Below are 9,508 nucleotides of genomic sequence, written 5' to 3'. Positions count from 1 at the left end.
ATTTTGAGCTATGAGCTACTTCATCATCTCCTCTAAATTGCTAGCGGGCTGAGCTTGAGGTTGCTGATAATTGTTCGGCTTGTGGAAATCCTGCTTCCCAAATGGAGTGTTGTAATTATTTCCATAATAGTTTCCCCGATTTCCAATACCACGATTCTGCTGTCCCACGGTTCAAAATGCCTTTTCTCCAAATAAAAGGCACCATGGCACATTCTATAAGTCCATGGAGGTGTATGTTGGCTATGTGAATGCATCTGACCTTACCATCCTATCATTGAACCAAGGGTAAAGGGTAAGATCAATGTCTTTCCTTGTATATACAATCTACTGAGACTGAATAATCAACCTGTTTATGTATAAGAGACTGTTTTTCTTGGTCTGAAGATAAAAGAGGGTTTTGTGTGAAATTCATGGTACCAAGTCTTAACTAAAAACAAAAAATGAAGATGTTAGAGTGTTCAGATCATTCAAGTTGTAGGATACTTCTTCAATCATTTATGTGCTCCCCTTCCTTGTAGTATTTGGACTTGCATAATCCCCATCCCTTTCCCTTCTCTTTTGTGATCATGTTTACAAATTTTTTGAGTCTGTTTTGATTTGGATGCTCTCATTACATGATTAACACTACTTAAGCTTGAAAGAATTGAATAAGTATTGTCTTGATTACACTTTAAAGTTTGTGTGTATTGTTGACCAAAGCATGATTTATAAGTAAGCTCACTATGAAAGCATGCTGTCCAGATTGTTCTGATTGGATGACTTGAATCTAGTATGGCTTTGGTTTAGGTTGAATTTTGATTGAATTGAGGAAAAATATGAATAAACAAAGATATACATAGTCTAGACAAAGAAAAGGGGGAATATGTACCAGGTATACAACTGGTGTACATAGCAGATGTGTAGATTATATGTATACCAGGTATATACATGAATGCTGACTATATAAAAAGAGTGTATTTAAATAAACAAAGGGGTAGACCTCACTTAGGATTGAATATGTAGTCCAAGTTTGAACTAAGGAAATCTCTCGACTTGATCCATTTTAGCCTAACAACCAAATTAGCCCATGGATCGCACTTAGTCCAAAATAGGATGCGAAATGGGGGTCTGGGTAGGTTCCTTTAGGCCCAACCTTGGGCTGTCAAGCCCAATAACTTCAAACAGTGTGTGTGTGTATGTATTCTTGCCTTTTATATGTGTGTTATATATATGTATATACATAAATATGATAAGTACAACCGTATATTTGCTAACTGGTGTCACGACCCAACCGCCATGACTGGCACCCACACTAACTCCTAGTGGGCGAACCAATACGCCTAACCATCTACTCATTCAATCCATTTTTGGTTAATCAATTCATAACAGTTAAACACAAGATAAAGCCGTAAATAGTCATGCCATAAAATAATAACGTAAATGCGGAAGTCCTAACTATTACAAACCCCAAAATCTGAAAGTTACCGTACAAGGACTCTAATCCGAAACATGTCCAAGGAATGTATACTGTCTGAAATAAATAACCATTAATATCTGGAATGGAAATTAGACATTAGGAAAAAGAAGATCTTCGGGCGGCTTGGCATGGATAAAAGCTCACCCTCAATCTGTCAGCAAACGACCTCAACGCTAAATATGAGGTCGGGTAGCAGTCTCTAGATCACAATCTGCACTCAAAAGAGTCCTTTCTTTAGATACCTACCATTATAATTATAATACTCTTCAAATACAATACACGAGAGGAGCAATACAATACCGCGATAGTGAAAATATTACAACTTGGTAGTCTCAAAAGACTACACTACACTCAAAGAAAATAACTCTCTTTATTTTAGACATCTCATTATAACACCCGCTCACATACTCTATTTTTCTTCACAGACTATTTTCTATCAGTCTGCTCTCAACTCTCAATGTACTACTCTCTTTGTTGGTGTACTTTAAAACTGAAACTGAAGGCATGTATTTATAGTAGAACTTGCCAAGTCTTCAATCAAATTGCTAGTTTCTTTGCAATTTGCAATTCAAGTTGCAACAACCAACTCGTAACCAAATCTAACAAATTGTTTCAGCCGCCTGACATTGCCTTTATTTCCTCCAATCAAATATTTTTAATTTCTCTTTTCTTTCTTTTACTTTTTCCTTTTTCCTTTTATTTAATTATTGGATCCCACAGTTTCATCCATTTGTGATGGTTATGCATATTGCAAATTTATAACTCTCCATATATAAGCTCATAAGTAGGTTGATAATATTCTTCAGCAAATACAATAATGCATAGCAATTTATTGTGGTAAATACATGGCCATTGGTGGTATGCTATAGATAATGGATGATAACATAGAAACCCAAAGGTTTACTGAACACTAAGTTAATGGTAGAAGGTGAAAATGCTTTGGTTGTGTTAAATTTCTAATTCCCACGTTCACACCAGCCATAATACGACCCTAATTAAATAGCCAATTGAATTGAAAGGACTTATAATTGAACTTGATGTAATAAAGACTTTAAAGGAGGAGAGGAAAATGAAATAGAAGAAGGAAATATGACAAAGAAACGGTAACACCTAGTATGAGACTAATCCTTTTTTGCTGTTTTGAATTTATTATACCAAGGTAGTAAGTAGTGAATGCCCTCAATCCTCTAATTGGATTCATTGATTTTTCATGGTCTGAAGCATTAATGTACTACTACTGCTTCATTTCTAATTGACCGGTTCATTGTTAATGTAATTAAAAATTATAATGTAAAATGATATGGCTATTTAATTAGATTTATTGTTTAATTAGATTTTTAATAAGATTTTGATTTAGAGTAAGGGCAAGATGGTAAACTAACTTTGAAGGTGAGAGATTTCCACTTTTAGTATAACTAGTTTTCAAATACGTGTATCTCATTCTAATTAGAATAAACATTTACAAATATTATAATTAGTGTGCGATGAATTAGATAGACATTGAAGGAGGAAAATGCAAGCTCAAACTGATAAATGATGAGTTTATTCAACTGACATATCCAGAGTTCAACTTGTCAAGTATTTCTTATTTTATATGTCAAAAACACAGAAGATATATTTGAGTTTGAGGAGCACCGACTATGGGAAAAAAAAAGGTTTCATATCTTAAAGTTTTGCCTTATTTTTAAAAAATTGAGCCTCCTCCTTTTTACATTCGCTTACATATCAAGAAGTTGTTCTCGAATGAAAGTAGCGTTTTGTAGTTATACATAAACTAGATCAATGAATGTAGATCAATGAATGCCTTTCTTAGCATGTGTAGTAGATCATTGTCAATTTCATGTTGTACCCCTACAAAATAATTATAATTAAATATATATATATATATATATATTTTTTTTTTTTTATAAATACAAAACAATGATAATTATTTGCCATAGAGATAATATATAGTTGTTAAATTATTTATTTGATATATATATATATATATATATATATATATATATATATAAATCATAATCAAACGTATATGTATATGTACCCTTTGTCTGATTCAAAATTATGAGTCATTTCAATTGTAAATTTAACAAATAAATATTACTTAAATTTTATAAATATAATTGCATTCTAAAAATTAGCACGCACAAGTTATGGCCATGGAAGGATTCAAGATAGTGATATAAAACCTTCGAATGGTTTAAAGAGAAATCACAAATTATAAGACAAAATTGAGGGGTAAAAAAACAAATACAAACAAAAAGAGCTTCTAATAGAATAGGAAAACTATTAAAAATTGCGCATACAATTAACTTAAAAACGCAAAGCTGAACAAGGAAAAAATGACAGGCAAAAATAAAATCTTTTTTCTCCACGCCTCAGCATCCATCATTTAGTAAAAGGAGGATTTGTTTTCTTTCCTTTCATTGAACAAGAAAATGAAGATATGACAGAAAGCTAACATGTAATCGTTAACCCATACACAAAACAAATTATGAAAGATGGGTCAGAAATAAATAAAGGTCTGATACACAACAATGTAAAAGAAGAATTCAGAAAAAAACTAAAAAGTTAACCTGTGATATTGTTGTAGCACGACAGTGGAAAAACCAATGAATATTTTGAGAAAAAGAGTGTATTTGATAGAACAAAAGAAATGTGATAATGTGGACAATTTGATGTGCCTTCTTATAGTGTGAAATGAAGAATGCAATAAGTCTGCAAAATTTTTTTTACCACCGTGGAAGATGGAAGAGCAAAATTGATATATGCTTTTGCTACTTGGTGCTAGTCTCTTCATTTGCTCAAAACAATAGATTATGCATGAACCTCATTCAAGTCTGAATTAAGTGCTTCCAATTCTTGGTTTGAAGAGTATTACAATTATAATGGTAGGTAGCTAAAGAAAGCACTCAATTGCAATTATTATATGTTTTTTTTGAATTTCTTGTGAATTGCTTTAATTTTTTTATTTTTTTTTATTTTTTACATTATTATTATCACAGAAAAGTAAATTTGATGGACTACATACTTAACTTTCACATAAAGAAAAATAACACTATCATTTCTTGCGAAAATATTAAAATTGACAACAGAACTTGCCAAGGACCTAATGGCACAAATTCTCAGCTTCAATCAATAATGTATCACTTATACTACCTACAACTGCACGTCTCCAATTTCATTTCTTTGGAAAAACCAAAGGTGTATACAAGCCTGATTTTCCTTATAGTCCTTTACATTGGTTTAACTACACTGGGAACCCTCCAAATAACACTCTAGTTAACAATGATACAAAACTCATGGTTTTACCATTTAACACTAGTGTGGAGCTAATAATGCAAGATACAAGCATTCTTGGTGCTGAAAGTCATCCTCTTCATCTTCACGGATTCAACTTCTTTGTTGTTGGCCAAGGGTTTAGGAATTTTTACCCTAATAAGGATCCATCAAATTTCAACCTTGTTGACCCTATTGAGAGGAACATTGTGGGTGTCCCTTCTGGTGGTTGGGTTGCTATTCGATTTCTTGCCGATAATCCAGGTAACTTAATAATTTGTTAATGAAAAGTTTTCTAATATCATTCATTTCATAAGTCTAATATCTAGCTATACCAAGTAGATACTATATAAACTGCAAGCATCTATTCATAAAAGAACGAGATAGAAAAATTATGATCAGGGGCGGCTCAATAAGATCAGTGGCCTAAAGCCAACTTTAATGGGAAGCCCTATTTTTTTTTGGCTCAATATCTTTTAAAAGAAAAATTAACCTATAAATCTACTATAGGTAAAAATTAGGCTTCATCCTCCCTTAATTAGGGGCCTTGGATTCTTCCTTAATTAGGGGTCTTGGATTCGAGCTTCCTTAATTAGGGGTCTTAGGTTCGAGCTTCAGAATAAAAAAATATTGCTAAGGAGCACTTCCCTCTTTAATCGGCCTTGTGTGTCTCGCAATCGAATTAATGGAGAAATTTAATATAGGTACCGAACACCGGATGAAAAAAATGGGGCCCCCAAAATTTTGGGGCCTAAACCCCCTGTTTTGGTTGCTTGGCCCTCTGGCCGGCCCTGATTATGACATGGTGTATAGGGGTGGAACTACATATCTGAAGAGGGCTTAATTGAACCATTCATTAGAAATTATACTATACATGAAAATAACATAAAATGATCTTAGAAGCACGCCATAGAAAGCGGGAAAACAAATTGATTTACTATTGAGTGCTAACCCGTATAGAAACGGCTATGGATAGTTCAAAGGTGCTTACTGACAACTATAACTAGAAGGCATGACAATCTTGTCACTAACAAACCTTTGACTTTAACTATAAAAAGCTCCAAATAGGCACACGGTACAGTATGTAGCTTTCAAAGGTAATGAAACCTTCTAGTGTAGCATCAAAGGTATGTAGCTAACAATTCTATCAGGTTGTAGGCTTGAATCTAGGTGTGAAATTATTATATTTTTAATCTCCTTGTTAGAATTCCTAACTCCGCAAATAAGGACATCTAGTGTTGTTTGTCACCAGGAGTATGGTTTATGCATTGTCACCTGGAAGTTCACACGAGTTGGGGATTGAGGATGGCATGGTTGGTTCTTGATGGAAAACTTACAAATCAGAAGCTGCCTCCCCACCACAGGACCTCCCCAAGTTTTGAGAGTTTAATTTCATTCAATTTTTGTACCTCTTTTTTTTTTTTTTTTTTTTTTTTTTTTTCAATTGTTCATGTTTTGTGGTTTTATTAGCTGGTGGTTATCTGTCACGACCCAACCAGAGAGCCATGACGGGCACCCAGAGCTAACCTATCGAGTACCTCTAAGCATACATCTCATAATCATTTCTGGGTAGACCCCAAAGGTAGCTCTTGGTTGTCATAACCTGTATAGACATATATCATAACATAACGGTGCATCTCTATATAATCATCAACAATTATGCTCGTCATCACCAGCCGACAAGGCTACCAATATATTATACAATAATATGAACCGATGGAGCTATAAAATGTCTAACTGTACACACACGTCTACGAGCCTCTACATAGAATACATATGATCATAAGGACCAATACCAAATAGACTGCAGCTCCGAAGTAAGTGGAGTGCTCCTGAGAATCCGTTGATAGAACACCTACGGGTCTGATCCGTCTCCCTGCCTACCTACGGGCATGAGCGCAACGTCCACAAGAAGGGACGTCAATACGAATAATGTACTGAGTATGTAAGGCATGAATAACAGCATAATATAGATATGAAAGGTAACATGGAATAAGAGAGATAACCTGTACATCTGGATGCCTCATAAGGCAGGTGTTATGCATTCTTAGCCTTAATATCATCATCATAACGTACCTGGCCTTTTCAGGACTCGGTGTGTAACGTACCCGGCCCTTTCGGGACTCGGTGTGTAGCGTACCCGGCCCTTTCGGGACTCGGTGTGTAATACCAACTGATCAGTGGTTGCACAATAGGTATCGTACCCGGCCGACTATAGCACGGCTCGGTGTGAGAAAAATATATAGATATATATATATATATATATATATATATATATATATATATATATATATATATATATATATATATAAAGCATGCATGAGAGCCAAATAAAAGTCGCGACTCTATTGGAGTGACGTAAGGTCGGTAACCTCCGATTTATATTATGGAGCAATCATCATCGCTATATCTCACCTTGAAGGAACAATTATTATAAGCTAAGATCAACAACAATGAATAAAATCGAGATAATCATGAAATAAGCTCAATAATCTCATAATAGCATTAAAATCATAAGCTTTGGAATTTCTAGAATTAAGATCATCATCATCATCATGTTCATCATAGAAAACGTCTCATCTTTAGTATCATAAGAAGCTTTTAAGAATCATGAACTTCTAACTTTTGGAAGTAAGAAGGTTATGGAAACATATATGGAATCATAACATAGGAATCATGCCTTTTGAACAAAATCATAAGATGAGATCAACATCAACAAATATAATAAAAGATCTTGAAACCAGCTCAGTAATCTCATAATGACATTAAAACCATAACTTTGGAATCTCCAAAAATGGGATCATCATAATCCTCATCATGGCCCTTATAGAAAACATTCATCTTTAGCATCATAAGGATTTTGAGAACCATGAACTACTAGTATTTTCGGAAATAAGGTATTATGGAAGTTGTGTATGCGTTCATAGGAAAATAATCATGCCTTTAAAAGAAAGAGGAATAACCTTAACATACCTTTTGGTCTCCTTAACTACTCAACGTTTATCCTTCCAAGCTCATAAATCTACATGTAAACCATTCATACTATTGTTAGGCTCATTGTCACATGCTTATCTTAAGCCTTCAATTTAAATTCATTTAGAATCACGAAATTCGGCAAAGATCTCCCCGTTTATATGCCTAGCCCGAAATCACAATCCAATAACCAACAACAACAACAACAATACCAACATCACAACAACATTATCAACACCAATAGGCTCCATAAAACATCCCACACGATGTTTTCCAAGTTTCTCGGCCTAACCAACTTATTATACGACTATTTAATAACTTTATCTCCGTAAATAAAAAGCTCGAAATCAATATTAATAAGGAGAGATTCATACCTTATTCTTGCTAGAGCAGCAATATCTTCAATATTTACTTTGAACCCAAGCCAATTCCAACGCAAGACAAAACTATAATCGTGACTACGCGTTACTCGGACCTCGATTAATACTCCGTCACTTGAAATTACTCAAAATCCTCACTTTTATGTTGTATGTATGCTCCCTTATGTTGCTGAGTGTTGTGGGAAATTATTATGGAGAAAAATGGGGGTTTTAACCCTTATATAGTGGGTTGAAGTCGGTGGCACTGTAGCACTGTAGCAGCGCGCGACACTGTGCGTCCGCGCAGTGCAGTCCCCTGCTCTGCCCGCCTAACTTGTAACGTCCATAATTCTCTACTCCGACGTCGTATCGACGAGCGGTTTGTTGCATTGGAAACTAGACTTCATGAACTTCAAATTAGGTTTTGCTTTGCTTCAAAACTCCTCATACACTAAAAGATATTCTTCCTCCAAGTTGGGCCAAAATTGCCCCTCATATTTTCTTCAAAGTTCCAACAAATTTAATTTCCTTGATTCACTTGCCCTGCAATCCTTCCATAGCTTATTATATAAACTTAAACCCTCATAGCCATAAGATTGACGCATATAATCCCATATATTCTTGAAGGTAACTCCAGTATCCATACTTAAAACAATCAACACTTATGAATCTCAACGTACAAAATTACGGGGTGTAACATTATCTTTTGTATTTCTTCTTGTTTTATCAATTCTTGTACGTTCTTTTTATTTGATTACGTTTGAGACAGAGTCGAGACCTTTTGTAAATTTGAAACTCTGAGAATTTGGAATCAGTAATGAGAATGATCACTTTCCTTTCGTATCATCTTTATATTTCTTGTATTCAAAGTAATTGACATTTATTTCCTTTAAAGCACATGAGAACTGTGTGCAAATTTATAAAAGAAAAGTTTTCCCCAGGATGGTAGATTTTTTCTTTTTTATTAATTTGAACCACTGATTGTCACTCCTTGACAACGTATCCTAGTGATTAAGCGATTACAATTCGAATTGGCACAAGAAGATTAGTATAAGCTCAAAAGAGACTGAGTATAGATACTTGGCAGTAGCAAGTGCAGAAATCACTTGTTACAATAATTAGATGTGCAGATTGAGACACCAGTGAAGCTGCATTGACAGCAAGGCAGCAATACAGATAGCAGATAACTTAAAATTTCATTAAAGGACAAAGCAAATACATATAAATTTCCATTTTGTAAGGGAGAAAACTAAGAATCGACTGATAGAACCTTAGTACATCTCAATAAAAATGTAGCTTGCTGACATGTTGACAAAGGAATTGAGGACTATCAAACATCAAACCTTCTTTTCAAGCTAGGAATGTTAGATATCTACCTCTCCCCAGCTTAACGGGGAGTACTGAAATATTAAGATTATGTAGTTAATGGTGCAATTAGTAGTTA

At 34.3% G+C, this 9,508-nt stretch overlaps 1 pseudogene; it reads left to right on the top strand.

Annotated features, from left to right (window-relative positions):
• The first annotated feature begins 4,569 nt into the window (after positions 1-4,569).
• On the top strand, positions 4,570-6,114 carry LOC132057956 (laccase-17-like; annotated as a pseudogene).
• Positions 6,115-9,508: the final 3,394 nt, after the last annotated feature.

The sequence above is a fragment of the Lycium ferocissimum genome, chromosome 5 (assembly GCF_029784015.1).
Source record: "Lycium ferocissimum isolate CSIRO_LF1 chromosome 5, AGI_CSIRO_Lferr_CH_V1, whole genome shotgun sequence".
Lineage (NCBI taxonomy): Eukaryota > Viridiplantae > Streptophyta > Magnoliopsida > Solanales > Solanaceae > Lycium > Lycium ferocissimum.
The sequence above is the reverse complement of the archived record's forward strand: the minus strand, read 5'-3'. Positions and strand labels throughout refer to the sequence as shown.